The sequence below is a fragment of the Dipodomys spectabilis genome, unplaced genomic scaffold, assembly GCF_019054845.1.
Source record: "Dipodomys spectabilis isolate Male_0828 unplaced genomic scaffold, ASM1905484v1 ptg000228l, whole genome shotgun sequence".
In the NCBI taxonomy this organism is placed as follows: Eukaryota; Metazoa; Chordata; class Mammalia; order Rodentia; family Heteromyidae; genus Dipodomys; species Dipodomys spectabilis.
Window position 1 is genome coordinate 1,195,840 of NW_024870905.1, and position 24,161 is coordinate 1,220,000.

The following is a 24,161-nucleotide window of genomic DNA, read 5'->3' on the forward strand; positions in this document are numbered from 1 at the left end:
CTGAGATCAAGCCCTAGGAATGGCCAATATATAAACAGGTAGATATTTAGATTGCAGCAGTGTGTGTGTGTTTGTTTGTGTGTGTGCGTGCATGTGTGTGTGTATTTACATATGTATATGCATCTATAAATATATACAGAGAGAGACAGATAGACATTTATGTAGAATCTAGTGTATAACCCAATATAAAGAGTGTTGTCTGTACCTTATTTTTATATATTCTATTACTACCAATTATTTGGTATAAAATTATGCTTCCAATTATCATGGTAGAAGAATTAACAAAGTATTAATTAATCAATGACCTATATTTATTGCATACAATCTTATACTGGAATGACTAGCTAGTTAGTAATTCAATTAATAAATTTCAAATATTCTATTAATGTTCCTATAGATAGGAATGCGTTTCCTAGGATCTTCAGCTGTGTGTAGGTGGCAGTCCTAGGATCGATCTCAGGGCCTAGGTGTCTGGTTTGGCTCAGGCTTCACTGACAGCCCCTCAGCCATCATCCATGCAAGGTCACATACAATTTTCAAGCCAAGTCATTGAGACTCAGGAGGGTCACAGTGCTAAGGAAACAAAAGTAAAAACTGTTGTGTAACATTTCCTGGTTTATCCTCCTCCATTATTGTTGGTTTAATGTATTTTTGCCAGTGCTGGGAGTTGAACTCTGGTCCTAGGATCCCTGGATCATCTGTGGGTGTAATAGTTGCACCACAGCCTAGGGTAATCATGGTTTAAGATACAATAAAATGTTTCCTTGAGCAAAAGGAGCTCAGGGAAAATGTCTAGGCTCACAGTTCAAGCCCAGGACCTGCCACAAAAAAAAGAGCCAGTAACTCCATGTGTCTGTGTATGTATGCATGCATTTGTGTCAGTGAAGATCCAGAGTTGCTATGAAGAACGGCACCCAGCTAGGAAATTTGCTTTGAATAGAATGATTTCATAGCACAGAGTGCTTTCAAGACAATCCATGTTTCGGGGCTCCCTCAGTGTTCCCAGTGTAGCCTAAGGGGTCTCCATACCTCAGGCTGCCAGAGGAAGTCGGCTTCATTGTTGGAACAGGCAGACAAAAAGTTTCACTTCTGTAAAGCTGCATAACAAACAATTCATCCGGGCAAATTAATGAGGATGAATGTGCGCAGGTTCTGAAGGTCAGGAGAAAAAGGCCTGTTTGTACCCCCAAGCTATCTCTCTCCCCAGTGGTCTGTTTTGATAGGAAACCTTCATTTGTGCCACCTTCTGTGGCAGGCCAAGTTCCCTGCACTCATGCTGTCTTTGTAAGACTATATTTCTGTGTTGAAACAAACTGCTACAATTAATTCAAGAGTCCTTCTGGCAGACAATTAGGGAGCTGAACATAATGGAATGATATATTATTGGCAAAGGTGCCTCCATGTGGTGTGTGTGTGTGTGTGTGTGTGTGTGTGTGTGTGTGTGTGCATACACCATTCCTGGTGTTTGAACTCAGGACCTAACTGAAGAGCTAAAGTAATTCCATTTTAAGATCAAGCCCCATGAGCTGTGCTGCCCTCAAAGTAACCCCCAAAGAGAGCTGTGCTGCCAAAGAGAAAAATAGTTCTCAGAAAAACCGCAGGTGGCCACCAACCCTGCCCACCTTTAAAGGACAGAACAGTTGCCCAGGTGTTCCAGCTGAAAAAGGGAAGTGTGATCAGGGTGGACATAAACCCCCTGAACTTGTGAACTTGCTTGTGTGGAAACCCCCTAAACTTGTTTGTTTGATACTATAAAAGCTGTGTCAATTTTATGCTTGGGGCCTCTTAGCATCACCACTTACCAAGTACACATAGGACCAAGCTCCAGCTTGCAATAAATGACTCTTTGCTGTTTGCATTGATCATGGTCTCTGGTGGTCTGAGAGGGGGCGTCTGAAATCTGAGCACTTTATGTGGGAGCTTGTCCGGGATAGCCCCCCCATAAGCCACACAGATACCTGATCAGCGAGTTGTCCAGCTAGCCGGTAAGAGGGGGTGCAGCTGCTTTATGTTGCGTGTTATGTGTTTGATTTGCAAGTAGGGTTTTAGAGCTGGCAAGAAACATTGGTAGATGTGCTACCAGCAGGCGAGTTGAAGAAATTCCCTGGGACCTTGGGGAAGCCTTCCCCAGTGGAGTCTTGCTTCACTCTGTCGTCTTTTGGACCATGACTTGTCCGGCCTCTGCTACTCTGGGTTAAGGGTAGATTATCCACCTCCCGGGTAGGGACTCATCGGCCTCCGCCATCCTATGGGACAGGAACTCGTCTGGCCTCCACAACCGTGGCTTAGGGGTGGATTCGAGCTCGAGATCAACATGCATGCTCTCTTTGTCTCATTTGTAGTTGCCATTTTAATTCAGCGCCTCTCTTTCTTTCCTTTCCTTGTTCATTTAACTTTCATTTTCGGATCAGCGGGCATCCTGGAGCCCCCCGAATGGGGTGGCCAGACGCTCCTTTCACCTCAGCCGCTCTCCCGTTTTAATATTTTGGAATTTTAGGATGACATCAAAGGTTGACTTATTCTCTAGAAGAGGAGGCAGTGGGGGAAGGGAGAACCTGCAGGATCTAGCAATAACTTTGAAAGGGGCCTGCAGGGAAAACTCTAAGCCAGATGAATCTGCCACTGACCACCAAGTGCCACCAGCAAGATCTTAGCCTCGGGCCTTGGCCCAGAGGGTCTGAGTATGGGGGGGAGACTGTCAGTCTGAGGGGATGGCTTCCAGGGTCTTTTTTCCCTTGCCCCAAGATGACTGAGAATTCTCCTCCACCTTGGAAGGCCTCTGGATCAACATTTGCAGGAATCTAAAAAAAAAAAGAAAAAAAGAAATCCTCTGGTGGTAAGATGTTGCCCAATTCATGGAGATCTGATTTTGTCTTTGTGGCCACTTGTCTGTCTTGTTTACTTTGGTGTCGTTTCTGTTCTATTTTTGAGGTGGGGAAATTCTGGGTGAGGGTGGCCAGCTCACTCAGCAGTTTCTGAATTCAGCTTGCTGATTGAGAATGGCGCAGTTCTAGTAGGAATGAACTGAGGGCCCATTAGTCCCCAACTCTGCTTTTGGCTGTTGTCTAGTTCTGTTTTAGAATTGGTACCTGTTTTAAGTGTGGATTCTTGGTTTTTGTGTTTATTTATATTTTTGTTATTTATTTGAACATCTCTGAGGAAATAAAAATTCTAGCCTCTGGCTGGGCTCAGCCACAGACCTGCTAGGCTCGCATCACTGTGAGGTATGTAAGGTTGCTGGACTAGTCTGGTTCCTTTCAGGTCTTGGGCTGAATTTTCTCCTTGTGGAGGCTGCCTGAGCAGAGAGTGTGGAAGGCTATGTACCTGGTTTGGATTTTTCAGCGAGTCCTGACAATGTAACAATTTGTAAAGTGCTCTTGTCTAAAATTGGATAAAATTCAGGCCAGTTTAGTTTTAGGTGACCCCTTCAACCAGCCCTTCTCCAACAGGTGGGATTCAAAAGATCCGTTGATGAATTGCCTTGCTAAACAAGCGAGCCCTGGGAAAATGAAGCTTAACAAAGGTACTTAGTTTAAAAAAATACTTTCTTAAATTTTTGTTAAAAAAACTTTGAAAAAATCTATGTAAAACTGATTTTGATTTATGCACGCTTTAAGATCTGTGTGTTTTCTATGTGTTTGTAAACATGTTCAAGATAAAAATTGTCAACATGCTGTAAAAATTGGGTGAATTTAAGTTTAAAATGTAAAAGGTTAAGAGGTTTAGACATTACTAAAAATTTAAAAAACTTTCACATTGTTTTAAATGGCTTTTTAAGGATTCTTTAAGGTAAAAATTAGAAAATCTGTTATTTTAAATTTTAATATTTTTAAATGCTTTGGCAGTTTGGGATTTAGTTCCCTTGGCTAAAATTTCAGGATAAATATTAAAAATTTAAATGGAAAGGTCAATTTAGCACTGTTACAAAACATGACATGTTCTGTCTGTCTAAAACTGTATTTTATTCAAACCTCCCTACCCCCTAAAAAAGGGAAAATTTAGAAGACTACCTAAGATCTATATTTAGGGGTGAGGCTGAATAGGCAGAAGTGTAGTTAAGGTGGTCATGCATGGTGGGACCGACCCAGGGGTGGGGTGCTTCATAGATGGTGGGACTGGCCCTGGGAGGAGTCCACACATGGTAAAAGAGGGCAAGCTGGCACAAACGCAGTTCATCTAACCTTAAAGAGTCAGATTGGGTGCAGGCACATTCCATAGGAGGGGCTGAGTTGCCCATCTTTGTTCTGTCCCTTTTCCCTGCAGATAGACCCTGAAAACATGATGGTTAAAATGAGTGATGTGATGATCTGATTAGTATTGCTAAAACTGCCCCTTGTATGTGTTAAAATTAAAATTAAAATGGCCTTCAAAAGAGGGTTAAAAAGTTTATTTGTATAATGTAACTTGCTTTCAATGATGTTCTACAATTAGGATGTTTTTAAAAGTTATAAAGGTGTTAAGCCTAGCTTCTTGGCATAGTAATGGTGATTGTAATTATTTTTTTTCTAGATTATTATTTGTTTTTATTGTGAAAATACTGTACAAAGGGGTTACAATTACATGGGCAAGATAATGAGTATATTTCTTATCAAGCATTGTAGCATCCTCCTTTGTTTCCCCTTCCCATTCCATCCTTCCCCTATCCCCCCATTCAAGCCTCCAATCACCCCCCACAAACTTTACAACCAAAGTTGTAAAGTTCGTTTTCGACATAACGACTTGTACATCTCATTGTTGCAATATTTCCACCTGTATCTCTATTTAAACGATTCGTTTTTTCCCTTACCCTCCACAAATTATACTAACATCAAATACAGTGAAAGCAGGGGTTATACAATGGGGGAGGGACATACAAAGCAACAAAGATATCATCTAATAAATGTGTTAGAAACAATCGCATGAAAGAAAACAGCATTTGAGTACATATTTAGGGTTCATTTCCCTAACATAAATTTATCTGAGCTTTTCTGCTTGATTCAGACATATACTATTTATTGGAAATAAGGAAAACCATGGGACCTATATTTCTTTGGGCCTGGCTTACTTCACTTAATATAATTTTTTCCAAGTCTTTCCATGTACCAACAAATGGGGCAATGTCATTCTTTATGATGGACGCAAAGAATTCCATTGTGTGTGTGTGTGTGTGTGTGTGTCGCATTTTCTTGATCCATTCATCTACTGAGGGGCATCAGGGTTGATTCCATATCTTAGCTATGGTAAATAATGCTGCAATAAACATATCGTGCTGGTACCTTTAGTGTGGTCTTGTTTGTGAACATTTGTGTAAATGCCCAAAAGTTGGATTGCTGGGTCATAGGTGAGCTCTATGTGGAGTCTTTTGAGGAACCTCCATACTCCTTTGCAAAGAGGTTGAACAAGTTTACACTCCCACCAATAGTGCAGTTGGGTTTACTTCTGTCCACATCTCCTCCAGCATCTGTTGTTATTAGAGTTTTGATTATAGCCATTCTACCTGGGACGAGGTGGTATCTCAATGTTGTTTTGATTTGCATTTCTTTTATGGCTAGGGAGGTTGAGCATTTCTTAAAGTATGTATTGGCCCTTTTTCATTCCTCTTCAGAGAAGTTTCTCTTTAAGTATTTAGCCCACTTATTTATTGGGCAATTGTTTCTTTGAAGATTTGTTGTTGGGGGATTTAATTTTTTGAGTTCCAGGTATGTTTTAAATATGAGACCCTTGTCCGTTGTTGTATGGCTAGTGAAGATCTTCCCCAATCCGTGGGCTTTCTATTGATCTTGCAAGCTATGTCCTTTGCCATGCAGAAGCTCTACAATTTCATGTAATCCCATTTTGTCCAACCTTTCTTTAATTTGTTGTCTTTCTGGGTCTCTATTAAGAAAATTTCAGCCTGTGCCAAGGAGACAAAGGGTTTCTCCTATTCCATCCTGTAATGTTTTCAGTGTCTGCTTTGACTCTGATGTCTTTGATCCATTTGGAGTTGATTCTCATGCAGCGTGATATATAAGCATCTAGCTTTAGTTTTCTACAAGTAGTTAACCAAGCCAGCACCATTTACTGAAGAGGCTGTCTTTCTTCCATTTTATGTTTTTAGCCCCTTTATTGAAGATTAAATGGCTATAGGTCTGTAGGTTCATTTCTGGGTTTTCAATTCTATTTCATTGCTTCTGAGGTCTGTTCTTGTGCCAGTAGCAAGCTGTTTTGATTACTATGGTTTTATAGTCGAGTTTGAAATTTGGTATTGATATTCCTCCAGCACTGTTCTTTCTATTGAGGATAGTTTTAGCTATTCGGGTTCTTTTATTGTTCCATATGACTTTTTGGATTGCTTCTTCTATTTCTTTGAAGAATGAGGTGGGAATTTCGATAGGTGTTGCATTGAATTTGTAGATAGCCTTGGGAAGTATTGCCATTTTCACGATGTTGATTTTTCCAATCCAGGAGCATGGGAGTTTTTGCCACTTCTAAGTTCTGTTTTGATTTCCTTTTTCGTTTTTAACGTTTTCATCATTGAAGTCCTTCACTTCTTTGGTTAAGTTAATTCCTAGGTATTTTATTTTTTTGTGGGGCTATTACAAATGGAGTTGCTTTCCTAATTTCAGCAACACTTTACTCATTGTTGGCATACAGAAAAACCATTGATTTTGGGGGGTTAATTTTATACCCTGCTACTTTGCCAAAGTTTTAAATCAACTTGAGTAATTTGGGAGTGGTGTCTATGGGATTCTTTAAATACAAGATCATGTCATCTGCAAAGAGGAAGAGTTTTATTTCTTTTTTCCCTATTTGGATCACCTTTATGTTTGCATCTTGTCTTATTGCTGTAGATAAGAATTCTAATACTAGATTGAAGAGAAGTGGTGATAGTGGACATCCTTGTGTTGTTCCTGAGTTAAGAGGAAATGACTTTAGTTTTTCACCATTAAGTATAATGCTGGCTGTAGGTTTGTCATATATAGCCATTATTGTATTGAGGAATGTTCCATGGATTCCTAATTTTTCCAGAACCTTCATCATAAAGGGGTGTTGGATCTTTTCAAATGCTTTTTTTTGCATATATTGAGATAATCATGTGGTTCTTATCCTTGCTCTTGCTTATGTGATGAATTATATTAATTGATTTGCGAATATTGACCCAGCTTTGCATCCCTGAAATGAATCCTGTTTGATCGTGGTGTATGATTTTCTGGATGCGTTGTTTAAGACGACTGGCCAAAATTTTGTTGAGTTTTGCATCAATGTTCATCAAAGTAATGGGTCTACAGTCCTCTCTCTTTAATGAGTCCCTGCCTGGTTTTTGGATGAGGGTTATCATAGCTTCATAGAATGAGTTCAGTAGTGAACTTTCTCTTTCAATTTTATTTAAGAGTTGGAGAAATATTGGTGTCGGCTCTGTTTTGAAGGCCTTGTAGAATTCCACTAAAAAACCATCTGGTCCTGGGCTTTTCTTAGATGGGAAGTCTCTTATTGCTGTTTCTATGTCAATCCTTGATATGGGCCTGTTAAAATGGTTTAACTCATCTTGGTTCATTTTTGGCATGTCAGTATTTGCTAGGAAAAGTCCCATTTCTGCTAAGTTTTCAAACTTATTAGCATAAAATTTTGAGAAGTATTCCCTTATAATGTTCTGTATCTTGGTTGTTTCGTATCTCTGCATTTATTTATTTGGGTGCGTTCTCTTCTTTTTCTGATAAGATTTGCTAAGGGTCTGTCAATTTTATTAATTTTTTTGAAGAATCAACTCTTTGGTTTGTTGATTCTTTCTATATTTTTTGGATTCTAATTCATTTAATTCTGATTTAATTTTAATTATTTCTTTCCATCTACTGGATTGGGGTTTATCTTGCTCCTCTTTTTCAAGAAAGCTCAGATGTCTCATTAAATTGTTGGTTTCAGATCTCTCCAATTTGTTGATGTAGGAACTCAGAGCTATAAACTTGCCCCTGAGTATTGCCTTTGCTGTGACCCAGAGAAGCTGGTAATTTGCATGTTCATTGTTGTTGAATATCATGAACATTTGAATTTCCTTTCTCATCTCTTCCATGACCCACTCGTGAATCAGCAGTGTGTTGTTCAGCCTCCATGTGTTACAGGATTTTCTTTGGTGGCTTTTGGTGTTGAGTTCTAATTTTATTCCCTTGTGGTGTGAGAGAACGCAAGGTATAACTTCAATGTTTCTGAATTTGGACAAGTTTGCTTTGTGGCCTAAAGTGTGGTCTATTTTGGAAAATATTCCTTGTGCTGCTGAGAAAAACGTATATTCTGATGCTGCTGGGTGGAATATTCCATAGATGTCTGTTAAATCTAGTTGATCTATGCAGTTTTTTTTTGTGTGTGTGTGTGTGTGTCTTTTCTTTTCTTTTTTTTTTTTGGTACTGGGGATCAAACCCAGGACGTTGCACTTGCTAGGCAAGCGCTTTGCCACTGAGCTACATCCCAGCCCAGATCTATGCAGTTTTTTAGATCTCCATTTTCTCTGTTGAGTTTTTCTGAGTTCATCTATCTAGTGGGGAAAGTGGTGTGTTAACGTCCCCAACAATTCAAGTCTTTGGAGATATTGGGATTTGGGGGAAAATAGTGTTTCTTGCATAATTTTGGGTGCTCTGTTGTGTGGTGAATTGTGATTGTAATTCTTGCATTAAGAATAAATTCCATATGATTTTAAAAGTTTTAATGTGTATTTGTTTTAAAACAAGCAGCCATGAGACTTCCAGATATTTCTGTGCATGTGATAGTGTAGAATTGAACCCAAGGCTTCATATATATGAGGCAAACCCTCTACCACTGAGCCCAGGAATGACAAATGTAGAAATACATATGTAGATTGTTACATATATATATATATGTATGTAAGCACATATATATGTATAAAACAAGACACAGATGTCTGTATATTATCTAATTTTATATGCTATATTACTACCAATTATTGATAAGTTATTCCTTCATTTATTTAAATATTACGGTTAAATACATAACAAAGTATTAATTGAAAATTAGTCAATGTACTATAATTATTGTGTATAATTTTATAATATAATCATAAACTAACTACTAATGTAATTATTACTTTACAACATTCCATTCGTATGGATGTATATCAGAATGTGTCTCTTAGGATCTCCTTCCATTCATAGGTGGCAGTCCTGGGATTCGCACCCCAGGCCTAGGTTGTTGGTTTGGGCTATGGCTTCCCTGATAGCCCACCAAACTTCAGCAGTGCAAGGTCATGTACACTATCTGGGCCCTGTCATTTAGACCCAGGATGGTTGCAATGCAAAGGATAAAACAATGTAATACCACCTTCTGGAACTTCCCAGTTTTGTACTTCTCCTTTTTTTCCCCCTCTGCATTTTTTTCCTTTTTTTTCGGTTTAGGGGCCAGAACTCTGGCTCTGGTGTTGTACCTCAACTCTTCAGCTCAAGGCTATCACTCTACCTCTTAAGCCATAGCGCTACTTCTGGCTTTTTTCTGCTTATGTGGTGTTGAGGAATCGAACCTTGGGCTTTATGCATGCAAGGCAATCACTCTATTACTGAGCTTCTTTCCCAGCACTTCTCCTTTTTTGCCAGTCCAAAGATTTGAACACTGGTCGTAGGATCTCAGGATGGGCTGTGTGTCCAGAGGCTGCACCCCAGCCTAGGATGATCGAAGCTGACGCAGAGTTGTCACAAGCTGAGTTCAAGCCCCAGTCCTGGCCAAAAAAATCAAGGCTCTGGCTTGGAATTTGCACCATTTTTCTTGCAGGCCTGGGATTTGAACTTAAGGTCTGGGTAACTCTGTGGCACTGTCGTTGAAGACAAGAATTTCAGCCCAGTTTCCAGGGCCCGAATTCAAGCCCCAGCACTGAAAAAAAAATATTCGTATATGAGATCTGTTTACGTACATGGGTTTATTCCATATGATATTTATTACCCTTGTTTTTTATTTTATTTAGTATTATTCATATATAATATGTATTTCATTTATTACATTTTATCACATGGATGTATTTGCATAAGGATTATAGATCATACTGAGACCCAGGACTTTCACAGAGAAGGAAAAACATGTGTCAAAATTGTCTTCTGACTCCACACATAAACTTCTGGCAATGCTGAGATTTTAATTCACAGCTCACAATGCCCAATTCATGAAAGGGTCAGTTGTACTACAAAAGCCTTTGGCAAACTGAGCTGCCAGCCAGTTCTGTGGAATAAGCCATAGTAATGGCTGATAGATATAGATAAAGATGTGGATATAGATATATAGACGGACAGAGAGAGAGAGTGAGAGATAGATAGATAGATAGATAGATAGATAGATAGATAGATAGATAGATAGATAGATGTGTAGTTTGCAATATATATGAGAGAGAAAATGTGAGGATATTAAATTATACATTTTATGAATTATTATTAAATTATGCCTCCATTTAATGAAGTAGCATTAATGTAAAAGTAGTCAGTATTTTTTAATTGGGAGAATCATACAAAACAGCTAAAATGGAAGACATAATAAAATATTTTTCGTGTGGCATTCTATAAGAGAATCATGAACTAATTGCAAATTTATTTGTTACTTTTATAACAATCCGTTAAGCATTCACATGAATAGGAAAGATTTTCTCAAGATCTCCCTCCATTTGTAGGTGGCAGTCCTGGCAATCAAATTCCAGGCCTGGGTAGTTTACTTCGAAATGCAAACCATTAGCATGACACTGTGAAGATTTCAGTTTGTCACAATGAAAAAAAGAACAAGAATAAACGAAAGCCAGGTGTTATTTACTCCTGCCTTTAATCCTAGCTCTTCAGGAATCTGTGAGGTAGAGAATGCCAGTTTGAATTCAGCCTGGACAGGAAGTCCACAGCACTCTTATTCGAAGTTATCAAAGGAATAAAAAATCTCCATGAATGGAGCTGTGGCTCAAGGGCAGAACTCTACCCTTGAGCAAAAGGAGCTCAGGCACAGTGCCTAGGCTCCTAATACAACCCCCGGACCTGCCTAAAAAGAAACAAACAAAAAAATGAAGTGACTCCATGTCTCCCCATGTATGTATGGATGTATTTTTATCGGTGAAGGTCCAGAGTCCCTAAGATGAAAGGCACCCAGCTAGGAAATTTGCTTTGAATAGAATGATTTCATAGCAGAGACAGTGCTTTCAAGACAGTGCATGTTCCGGGGCTCCCCTCACTGTTCCCATTGTAGCCTGAGGTTTTCTCGGCACCAGGGACTGCTGAAGGAACTCTGCCTCATTGTTGGAACAGGCAGACAAAAGGCCTCACTCTTGTACAGTTGTGTAACAAGCAACTCCATCAAGGCCGATTAGTGAGGAGGAGTGTGGTTGGACTCTGAAGGCAAAGGAGAAAAAGGCCTCTTTGTACCCCAAGCCATCTCTTCTTCCCAGTGCTGTTTTCACAGGAAGCCTTCATTTGTGCCACCTCCCATGGCAGGCCAAGTTCCCCGCACTCATCCTGTCTTTTTGTTAGACTATGTTCCAGTGCTGAAATAACCTGCTACAATTAATTCAAGCGTCCTTCTGGTAGACAACAAGGGAGCTGAACCTAATAAAAATCTTCATTATTTGCAATGGTGTATTCCTAGGTTTCTGGAAGCTTGCTAAATCTAAGCACATGTTTAATATCACAATGCTTCCTGTCATTTAGGGCTCGTGAAGCTCATCAGGTTTTGAAACCTTTGACCTCTCCTAGTTAGGCTCTGGGTGGCTAGGTTGAACACAGGGCCTGGGTGCTGACCATGAGCTCAGAACTGGAGCTCAGTGCTTTAACAGTTGGTTTCACAGCTTCACTTCTGGTATCTGTGTGTGTGTGTGTGTGTGTGTGTGTGTGTGTGTGTGTGTGTGTGTGTGTGTGTGCATACACTTGTCCTGGAGCTTGAAATCAAGACCTGAACACTGTACCTGAGTTTCTCCAGTACAAGGATAGCACTCTACCACTTAAGCCACACAGGCACTTCAGACTTTTTTCTAGTGATGTGGTACTAAGGAATCAAACCCAGGGATTCATACATGCAAAGCACTCTACCCCTAAGACACATTCCCAGCCCTCAAATTCAGGTTTATTTCTTTCTTCTCTTGGAAGTTGGAGGAATTGATGTCTAGGCCTGGGTGCTGTCCTTGAGCTCTTCAGCTAAAGCCAAGTGATCTATCACTTGAGCTACAGCACCCCGGCAGGTTTTTGGTAGTTCAGTGGAGAGAAACCTTTCAAGGAATTTCCTGCCCAGCCTGGTTTTGGGCTGTGATCATCAGCTCTCAGGCTCCTGAGTAGGTAGGATGACAGGTGCAAATCACTGGCGCCCAGCTTCCATTTCGTGTTTCTAAGTGGTGAATAGGAGATTGTAGTCTCTTAGGACCTTTTGTGTCTGGGATAGTTTGGAACCCAGATCGTCAGGTCTCAGCTTCCTCAGTAGGCAGGATGACAGACCTAAGCTGCAGATCCTAGACTGTAACACTCTGTTGCAAGGGGGTTCTTGGCTCCACGTGATAGGGAGCTAGCGATGAGCCCAACAGGGAAGGGTCAGTGGCTAGGCCCTGAGTTCAAAGTTCATGACTGAGAAAAATAAACCCAAACAACTCACTAGAGTTAGGAAATACATAATTTTGGCCTTGATATGGGGATATATCTGAGCCTCAAATTTCTCATTTGCACAATCATCTTACTTGTGGAACTCTTATAAGAACCAGATGAAAAAAATGCACCGTGTAAAGGACTCAGCACACAACACATCATAAAGGACTCATCAAATAGCTGTATCCCACACACTGTCATTAGAATTAGAGTGCTTTCATCAGTATCACCATTCTTTCAGAATCACATCACAAACCATACAAAGTTCACATCTAATGATTTTGAGGGGTGGGGTTTTTTTGGAGGAGGTGGAGTCAGCCACAGGGATTGTATTGAAAGTTTGGGGGTACTGTCCTACGATCTTTTGCTCAAGGCTAGAGCTCTACCACTTTGAGCCACAGCTCAGAGTTTTGCTGACTTCCTGCCAGGGCTGGATTTTAAACCCATCAGGGTCAGATCTCAGTCCCGGTGTATCTTGGATGACAGGGGTTAATGAGCCAGTGGCATCTGGTTCTGTGGAGCCATTTACCTCTGGCTAAGTCAGGTTAGATGGCAGCTGTCAGCAACAGACTCCTGGCTTGCTCTATGATGAGATATTTGCAGTGCTATCATTATATAATTGCAGTAAAAATATTCTATCTTTATTTGGTGCCATTCCTGGGTCTTGAGTAAGAGTCTAGACACAGTCTCTAAGCTTTTATGCTCAAAGCTAGTGCTTTGAGTGGATTATTGTTGTAATTTTTCCTGTGGTATCTCTGATATTATTGATTTGGGTCTCCTCTCTTTTGTTCATTACTCTTGCCAGTGGTCTGTCAGCTTTATTGAGATTTTTTTAAACAGCTTTTTGTTTTATTAATTTTATTAATAATTTTCTTTGTATCTCATTAATTTCAGCTCTTATTTCAGTTATCTTTTTCTGTCTAGCAACTTTAGGTTCAATTTTTCTTGTTCCTCTAGCAGTTTTAGTTGCATCATAACATTGTTTACTTGGTCTATGTTTTCTTTTTTTAATTTTTTAATTTATTTTTATTGTGAAAATACTGTACTGAGGGGTTACAATTACATGGGCAAGATGATGAGTACATTTCTTATCAAGCATTGTAGCCTCCTCCTTTGTTTCCCCTTCACATCCATTACCATCCTCCCCCTGACCCCCAACCAATCCCCCCTGCTCCCCCTCTTCCCCCACCAAAGTTGTAAAGTTAGTTTTCGACATAACGACTTGTATATCTCGTTGTTGCAATGGGTCCACCTGTATCCTTACTTAAATAATTTGTTTTTCCCCTTCCCCTCCACAAATTATACCGACATCAAATACAGTAAAAGCAGGGGTTATACTGTGGGGGAGGGACATACAAAGCAACAAAGAAATATTCTTATAAATGTGTTAGAAACAATTGCATGAAAGAAAAAAAAAACATTTGAATGCATATCTTAGGGTTCATTTCCCTAACATCACCTTATCTGACCTTTTCTGCTTGACTCAGACATATACTAGATATTGCAAATAAGGGAAACCATGGGACCTATGTTTCTTTGGGCCTGGCTTAATTCACGTAACATAATTTTTTCCAAGTGTTTCCATTTCCTAACAAATGGAGCAATGTCATTCTTTCTGATGGAGCATAGACTTCCATTGTGTATATATACCACATTTTCTTGATCCATTCATCTACTGAGGGGCATCTGGGTTGGTTCCATATCTTAGCTATGGTAAATAATTCTGCAATAATCATAGTCGTGCTGGTAGCTTTAGTGTGGTCTTGTTTGTGATCATGTGGGTAAACACCCAGAATTGGGATTGCTGGGTCATAGGGGAGCTCTATGTGGAGTCTTTTGAGGAACCTCCATACTACCTTCCAAACTGGTTGAACAAGTTTACACTCCCACCAACAATGAAGTAAGGTTTCCTTCTGTCCACATCCCCTCCAGCATCTGTTATTATTATAGTTCTTGATTTTAGCCATTCTAACTGGGGTGAGGTGGTATCTCAATGTTGTTTTGATTTGCATTTCTTTTATGGCTAGGGAGGTTGAGCATTTCTTCATGTGTCTATTGGCCATCCATCTTTCCTCTTCAGAGAAGTTTCTGTTTAAGTCTTTAGCTCACTTATTTATTGGGCAGTTGTTTCTTTGAGGATTTGTTATTGGGGGATTTAATTTTTTGAGTTCCAAGTATAGTTTAAATGTGAGACCCTTGTCCGTTGTATGGCTAGTGAAGTTCTTCTCCCAATCCGTAGGCTTTCTATTGATCTTGATATACATGCTGAGAGCAATAAATTTGCCCTTCAGGACTCCTTTCACTGGGTCCCATAGGTTTCTTTCTGATGTATTTTCATTTTCATTGAATTGTAGGAACTTTTTAATTTTTTCTTTAATTTCTTCTGTAACCCATGTATTGTTCCAAGAATGTTGTTTAATTTCCATATGTTTAAGTTTTATCTACTTTATGCCTTGTTATTGAGAACCAGTTTGATTCCAGTATGGTCAGATAGAATACAGGGTAGTATGTCGATCCTCTTGTATTTGCTTAAATTCCTTGTATGAACTAACAAATGATCTATTTGAGAAAAAGTTAGGGAGTTTGCAAGAATAAGACCCTGCTGGTGGGAATGCCTGTAATTCTAGCTACTCAGGAGGCTCACATCTGAGTATTCAGTTTTAAAGCCATCCCAGGCAAGAATGTTCATGAGGATTTTCTGGGGTAGTTCAGCACCACACACTGCCTCAAGTCTGTGGCTGTTCACCACCTTTGCCAGCATGGGCTGGGCTGAGCTGCTTATGCAAGCCAGTATGGAGAGATACTGCACCCCACTGCACGTCTGTAGTTGTTCACAGCCGCTGTCGATGCCACTGCTGCTGCCACAACTGATGCACTGCTTGAGCTGCTGCCACTGCCCCAGGATCAGCTGGGCCACATATGCAAGCCAGACACTCCACCACGAGTCAGGTGTTAGACACTACTCTGCCTCTGGCTTGGCTGGGCCGCTTATGTGGGTCAGTATGGAGAGGCACAAACCACCAGGGGTCTGGAGTTGTTCACTGCAGCTGTCGCCACCTTAGCCACCGCTGCCGCCCTGGGCTGGTCTGGGCTGTTCCTGTGGGCTAGTGCCAAGAGGCATCGTGCCCGGAGTCTTGGTGGTTTGCTGCCACTGCCAGTTTCTGCTGCTGCTGCTCCAGGTTAGGCTAGGCTGTTTAAACCAGCAGGACAGAAGTACCACAGTGTGAGTCTAGGGTCATTCACCACTGCTGAAAGCTGCTGCTGTTCCAGACTGGATTGGGCTGCTTGCACCAACCAGGCAGAGGCGCCGTGCCAGGGCCACTGAGGGAAGTCTTCATGCCGGCTCTGCATTTGAGATTTCTGTTTGTATTCTCTGGGTTGGCACTGTACCTTGGGAGTCTTCTAGGAGCCTTGGGATGCTTGCCTGTGTGTGGTCTTTGGAGGGTCAGAGCCAGGATACTTAAGCAGCCTGGCACGAATCCCCACAACTTAAGCTGCTCAGCACAGAGCCCCATCACAACAAGGGGTGGGGGAAGGGTCTTCCCACTTTACTGTCTGTGTAGGTTTTTCCCTTTTCTTTTATCACTTCCTATATCTCTCTGAGCAATTGCATTTTTGGGGGGGGGAGGGTGTCACTTGGTGAAACAGAGCATTGAAAGCCAAACACTGTTTTTGGTTGGAGAGAGCTGTGGTGTTTCCCTGCTGTTCCATTGCCATCTTGGCCCCTCCTTCTCAGGTGGAATTTTTCTTAGGCGGCAAGTGGGCCTTGGTTACCAAAGGATAGGTACATAAAAGAATATGTTGTAAAGCCAGCAATTTGTAGTTAGACATTTCTGTTAATATAGCCTTCACAAGATTAGGGAACAAAGCGGGTGGTATATCCTAAAGTATTTCAAAGGGATTAAATTCTTTAACATAATGGTTACATCTTGCTTGAAGAAGAGCAAAGTGAAGGAGACTTACGTAGCCATGGCCAGTCTCTGTATTTAATTTAGTTAAAGTTTCCTTTAAGGTCATACTCATTCTTTCTAGTGCCTTGAACTCTGAGGTCTATATATGGATTGTAACTTCCAATTTATTCTTAGGGCATTAGTTAATAATTGAGAACTTAGGCCATGAGTGCAGTGCCAACTTTGGACCCCACACCTAAGGGTAAGTCAAATCAAGGAATTATTACATGCCTCAGCTCAGCCTGAAAAAGTGTCCACCATTATAATAGATACCAATACCCATACTTTCCAGGCTTTACCTCTGTGAAGTCCACTTGCCCAATTCACCATCTGAGGTTCCTCACATATGAATTCTTTCCATTTGTTCCAGCTTTTCAGCTTTTACCTGTTGGAAATTACCTATACACATTACAAAGGATTGTCAGGCTGAGGCCCCACTGGTTTTCAGATCAGTCTTAGGCAGTAGCCTCGGGCAATTTACCTTGGTGCAAATATCTACATATAAACTGACAGCTTAAGCCTGTATGCATTTTTCCCAAGTTTAGTTTCAAAATTTGCACACTTATTACCACTGTTTTTGCTTCTTCCTTTAATCTTAAGAACTAGTAGCTCTAGAGACCCCGTTGGTTTTAGAGTGGTCTCTCAAGCTACCTAACCAGCTCAGATGTTTCTCTGTATCTTAGGGTCTCTAGTTTCTTTAACTCCTGTATAGTACTCTGAACCTTGGATACTTCTTCCATTTTATTCTCCTCCTTTTCTCTCAAACTTGCTTTCATGATCCCACTCTCCTTCTCAATGTGCTCCTTAACCTGCAAATGTTTTGGCAGGGTCACATGAGAGTTCCTTTGACTGGCCAACTGCTGTTCCTTCTCACAACCCCTTTGCTTGCTCTTCAGCTCCTTCCTTAAGTTCACAAAGGTGCTATTGAGAGGTAAATTTTCCCACCTCCACCTGTTCCATTGGGACATGATATTTCTGCATTACATTTATGGTGAAGATCTCAGCAGTCTTTTTGGCTTTTTACTCTAGTAGTTTCTCTTTCTAGTTTTCCACTTCACTGTATTTTTGTGACAGATCTTTCAACTGTTTGTTTAGCGCTTCTGTTTTTCTTCCCAATGCTCTTTTCCTTTCCCCGGCATTCTTTATCAGACCATGTGGTCCTTTAACTCTTACTGAAGAGTAACAATCTCTTTCTTGAGCCTGATATTTCCTGTTCACTTTTCTTGGCCTCATCTTCTATGACATAGCACTTCCTCGTCTTTCTCTATAACTATTCTTATCTTCTTTCTCTGTTGTTTTGAATATCTGGTGACACTCTTCAAAGCTTATAATCAACATGTACTTCAGGCTAATACTTTCTTATATCAGGTCCAGCTCTTTTATTATGTCCACTATTTCTTAATGAAGCATCAGTATCTCTTCTTGGCCTCACTTTTGGTTAGCAAGGATGGTAGCATTGCTGTCTTGTGCTTCTGTTGGCCTCTGACCTGTGGTCCCCTAACTTGCCTCATGCTCACCCAGGCTAATGTACTTGAATTTCATTTAATTCTGACTGTTTTCTAGGTTCCTTTTGAGGATTTTCTTCTCATTTTTGACTCTCACAAGTTCGTAATTTATATCTTCAAAGCTTTTCTTCACGTCAATAATTCTCTGGTTTCTCCAGTGTTCTCTTCTATTTGCTTTTAACCTCTTAGTGGGTTTTGTTTAGCACATATTGGAGATTCAGTATGTTATAAACTGTGTTTTGAGATAGAAGTGTGTGAATTTTTTTCTTTGCCACATTTCTTCTTAATTTTATACAGCTGTTTTTAAATTAAACACAGTTGGAATTCAGAGCCTCAAGCTCCTTTGCATGTTTCTCCAGAGATACAATCACATTTTCCAGGTGTTAATGGGATTACATAACCTGTCATTTTCAATCTTTCTCCCCCTTGGACATTCCTTTTTCCAATGTCCATTTTTCTTGCAATAAGCACACTGATCTAGTCCTAGAGGTTCCCTACTGCCATTTGCAAATGAATTGTACTGTCTTTGCCAAGGGTTTCTTGATCCCTATTCTGGTGCTCCTACCAAAACTCAAACTCCCTTCTTACTCTTTTTTTTCCAGGGTACCTCTGTTGTCAAACACCCACTGGGCAACCACTTCCAACTCAAAATACACCTTTCCCTCAAAACTTTATAACTTTTGAAGCTTTCTTCTAAGATATGGGGCTGACTAACAAAAGCCATATTTAGGGCTCTTTGATTCTCCAAGGCTTCAAGATCTATAGGCTTATAGGTCCTATAGGCTTCTGGGAGAAGTTTCAGAAAAGCATTAGGGTACTCGCTGGGGAACTCTCCCATCTCACTCACCTTTCTGGCTTTCCAGCCTCTGCGGTATCACTGCTAACCAAACCTGGCAATAATTGGTAAGCACCTCCATACCTCAATTGCTGTTAGTCTCAGCTTGGATAAATCTGGGGAAAGACTTGATCCAAATGGTCTGGTTCAATAGTGGAGCTACTGTCCGGTCCAGGGACCACATTCAAGTTACTGAGCAGTATTCACTCCCTTTTCTACCAGGTGAAAATCATCTGTAAAGTTTGCTGGCACTCATCCCAGTTGTGCGTGTGTGTGAAAATTACTGTCTCTAATGAGGTAATGAGCCCTGGTTGTTTTTTTTTTTCTGAAAAGGATGGATTTTGCTGTTTCCAGTAATACAGGTCACTAGTTGTAAAGGGACCATATATTAAAAAGGGGACCTGCCCACCATCTCCTCCATGTTCCCGTCTCAAGGGTAATAAGGGTAACATACCATACTGTACCACCTCAGGATGGTACAAGTAACCAAATTTCGCATGGGAGGACTTAACATTAGAGGTGCTGATGGCAAAGAATAGGAGAAAGAGTACATCAGTGCATCTTCCTCTGAGGGATTCTGTAACCCTGGGGGAGAATATTTTTTGGATGTGACAAATTTAGGCCTTGTTCTCCCATCCTGAGAAAAGGAGTAAACCGAGGGTCATACAGGACACAGAACTATCAGCATGCACACACAGAACAATAGCTACAGACACTTAACCCACATGCCCCAAATCTCTCAATGTTGACCTCTATAGGAGGTCCCAGATGACAGAGAGGACATTCCAGATTGCCTCTTGAGGAGGTCGCAGATGACTTCTGGAGGATGTCACATATGTCCTCCTTAGGAAGCCCTAGATGACCTCTCATGGATGTTCCAAATGGCTTCCCAAGGAAGTGTCAGATGACTTCCAAAGGAGGTCCCAGATGTCCTCTCAATGAGGCTGAGATTACCTCACCAGTAGCTCCCAGATGGCCACTCAAGGAGGCCACATATGAACTCCAGAGAAGGTTCAAGATAACCCTCTTGAGAAAGCCACAGATAACATCCTATATGGCTTCTCAAGGAAGTTCCAGATGATGTCCGAAGACAGCCATATATTTCTTATCAAGGTAACCTGAGATGACCTCCAAAAGAAGCTCCAGATTACCTCAGGAGGTGGTCCTAGATTGCCTCTTAAGGAAGCCCCAACCCAGATGCCCCTCAGTAGATGAATGGATCAAGAAAATGTAGTATATATACACAATGGAATTCTATGCCTCCACCAAAAAGAATGACTTTGCCCCATTTGTTAGGAAATGGAAAGACTTGGAAAAAATTATATTAAGTGAAGTAAGCCAGGCCCAAAGAAACTTAGGTCCATGGTTTCCCTTATTTCCCAATCACTACTTTTATAGAGGTCTCAGATGACCTCCTGAGGAAGCCCCAAATGACCTCTGGAGAAAGTCCAAGATGGCCCCAGGAGAAGGCTCCAGATGACCTCCAGGGTAGGTCTCAGATGGCTTCTCAAGGAAGTTGCAGATGTAGTCTTGATGAGGTTCCAGATGGCTTCCCAAGGAAGGGCTACATGACCTCTCAAGGAGGTTCCATATGGCTTCCCAAAGAAGCCCTGCATGACCTCTCAAGGAGTTCCCAGATGTCTTCCCAAGGAAGCAACAGATGACCTCCAGAGGGGATCCCCAATCAGGCTGGCAAGCTTGCCCACACACCCCTAGAGGACCCTAAATGACTTTTTGTCCATGATTCTCCTGCGGAGACAAACACTTGAGGTAGACTCTCAACCCTGAGTGCTGACACTCTCACCTATGTGGATTTTTCCCTGAGGCCAAGGCCTGATGCCATCCAAATGGATTATCTCGATGGGGGTCTCGAAAAATTAAGACCTCTATAGTTCAAGAGAATCCATAGAGACACATTTAATATCATAAGTGTTCTCCTAACCACCAACCCCCAAAATTATGAAATCCAAAACTCCAAACATCAAAGGGCCAGCCTTTTTTACCCTTTCTTTTGTCTTTCCACTACAGAACTATACTTCCTTTGAGGTCTTTCCCTTTCTCCCTTCTACCAGTTCCTTCTTCTCTTCAGGCCTCTTCACTCTCCACAGGCCTGAACTGCTTTGAATGGGTCGTCAGTTGCCATCCTTTACCTCCTGCCCTCCCTCAACTTCTTCTCCTCCCAGGTCTTTCTCCTTCTGCTATCAAACCACTTCCTTCCTTACAGGACTTTTCCCTTTTTCATTCAACCATTCTCTGTATATATATGTGTGTGTGTGTGTGTGTGTATATGTATATATATAGCCTTTTACACATCTATCAATATATATATAGGGCACTACTGTGGCTTGATCACAGGTCCTTAGAACTTCCTGGCAGCTCAGATTGCCAGAGGCTGGTGTGCTAAGACTGTGACCCCATTTATGGATTAGCTATTGTAGGCCGTGAGTTGAAATCCCAGCATCGCCAAAAATTTATTCATGTAGGAAGAAACCACTTTCGACACATTTTTTTCCTGAAAAAAAAATCCTGGGTCTCAGTATGATGTATAATCCATATGCAAATATATACTCGTGATAGGATGTAATAAATGAAATGTTATATGTGTAATAATAATAAATAAATAAGGGTAATAAATGTCATACTTACTAAACCCATGTATGTAAACAGTGATCATATATGAATATTATTTTTTCCAGTGCTGTGGCGTCAATTCAGAGCCTGGGAACTGGTCTGAATTTCTTGTCTTCAAGGACCGAGAGCTTCCCCTTCACCCACAATGCCACAGAGTTACCCAGACCCTGAGTTCAAATCCCATGCCAGCCAGAAAAATTCCAAAAAATTCCAAAAAAATTCCATCCAGGGCTTTATTTTATTATGTTTTTTGGCCAAACATGGGTCTTGAACTCAGGTCTTGGCATCTCTGCCACAGCTGAGCTTGGGATCCTAGGACCCAAGTTCAAATCTCGGCATTAGCAAAAAATAAAAATAAAAAGGAGAAAGATAAAACAGAGAAGTTCAAGAAGGTGGTTTTACATTTTTTTGCTTTGCATTGTGACCATCCTGGGTCTAAATGACAAGGCCCAGAATGTGTACATGATCTTACATGCTGATGTTTGGCTGGCTATTATGATAGCCATAGCCGAAACCTCAACTTAAGCCTGGAGGTCAAATCCTGGGACTGCCACTAATGATTGGCGGGAGATTCTAAGAAACGCATTCCAAAATACATCCATACAAATGTTATAAACGTAACAATTAAATTAGTAGTTAGTGTATGAGTATACTATAAAATTATACACAACAACTACACTACATTGACTAATTTTCAATTAATACTTTATTATATATTCAACCATGATACTTAAAAATGGAAGGAATAATTTTTCAATAATTGGCAATAATATAATTTATGTAATTTAATAATATACACTCATCTTTCTCTTGTTTTATACATATATATATATATTTATACATCTACATATATATGTAGACATATATATATGCCGATCTACACATTTATCTGTTTATACACATCACTCCTGTGGCTCAGTGCTATAGTGATGGCTAGCACATACAAAGTCCTGGATTCGATTCCTCACTACCACATGCACATAAAAATCCGGAAGTTGTGCTGTCGCTCAAGCAGTCGAGCACTAGCTTTGAGCATAAAATCTTAGGGACTGTGTCTAGAGGCTTACTCAAGACCCAGGACGGGCACCAAAAAAGATTGAATGTTGTGACTGTAACTCTATAAGAATAGGACTTCAAATACCTCATCACAGAGCAAGCTGGGTGTCTGATGCTGACAACTGCAATCTAATCTGAATAGCCAGATGTATACCACTGCAACCAAGCGCCATGGAACCAGATACTGCTGGCTTGTTCACCCCTGTCATCCAAGATACATGGGGGCTGAGACCTGACACTGGTGGGTTTAAAATCCAGCCCTGGCAGGATGTCTGTGAAAATCTGAGCTGTGGCTCAAAATGGTAGAGCTCTAGCCTTGAGCAAAAGATCTTAGGATATTACCCCCAACATTTTAGTGCAATCCCTGTGGGTGACTCCCCCCCCCCAAAAAATACCCCTCTAAATGATTAGATGTGAACTTTGTGCAGTTTGTGATGTGTTTCTGAAAGAATGGTGATACTGTTGAAAGCACCCTAATACTAATGACAGCTTGTGGGATACAGCTATGTGATGAGTCCTTCCTGGGGTTCTGAGTCCCTCACAGGGTGCTGTGTGCTGAATCCTGCACAGGATATGTGCTGAGTCCTTCACCGAGTTCAGTGTGTTGAGTCCTGCATTGGGTGCTGGATGATGAGTCTTTCACAAGATGCTCTTTGCTGAACCCTGTAAAGAGGGTTATGTGGAGGCAGGCACCGGTGGCTCATGCATGTCATCCCAGCTACTCAGGAGGCTGAGATCTGAGGATCGCAGTTCAAAACCAGCCCGGGCAGGAAAGTCGGTGAAAACCTTATCTCCAATAAACCACAAGAAAACCGGAAGTGGTGCTGTAACTCAAATGGTAGAACACTAGCCTTGAGCTGAAGAGCTGAGGGACAGAGCTCAGGCCAAAAATTCAAGCCTCACAACAGAGTAAAAAAGAGTGTTATATGTCTTGTCCATCAAAGGGTGTATTCTTTCATCTTGTCCTTGTAAGAACTCCACAACTGAGATGATTATGCAGACAAGAATATTGACACTCAGATATGTCCCCATGGGAGGGGCAAAATTATGTATTACTGAAGACTAGTGAGTTGTTTCCTGCAGACAATTGTTTTGTTTTGTTTTGTTTTTCTCAGTCATGAACCTTGAACTCAGGGCCTAAGCACTGACACTTACCTCTTGGGCTCATGGATAGCACTTCACCACGTGGAGCCAAGGAACCTCTTGCAACAGAGTGTCACGGCCTAGGGTTCTATAACAGAGGTCTGTCATCCTGCCTTCTCAGGAAGCTGAGATCTGAGGATCTGGGTTCCAAACTATCTCAGACACAAAAGGTTCCATGAGACTATTATATCCAATTCACCACTAAGAAACATGAAGTGATAGCTGGGTGCTTATGGTTCATGCTGATCATCCTACCTACTCAGGAGGATGAGATCTGAGGATCATGGCTCAACGCTAGCCTGGGTAGGAAAGCCCTTGAGACACTTAGCTCCAATGAACCACAAGAAAACCAGGAGTGGCTCTGTGGCTCAAGTGGTAGAGCAATAAGATTTGAGCTGAAGAGCTCAGAGACAGCCCCCAGGGCCAGCTTTCCACTCCTCCAACCGACAATAATAAAAAAAAGATAGATACACACTAACAAACTGAAGTAGAG

General features: G+C 41.1%; 1 long non-coding RNA gene across 1 annotated transcript; it reads left to right on the forward strand.

The window, feature by feature from the left end:
- The first annotated feature begins 3,234 nt into the window (after window positions 1–3,234).
- Window positions 3,235–21,559, forward strand: LOC122123417. Its single transcript, XR_006150390.1, has 3 exons — window positions 3,235–3,523; window positions 19,061–19,135; window positions 21,535–21,559. It is a non-coding gene; the product is annotated as an uncharacterized LOC122123417 (long non-coding RNA).
- Window positions 21,560–24,161: the final 2,602 nt, after the last annotated feature.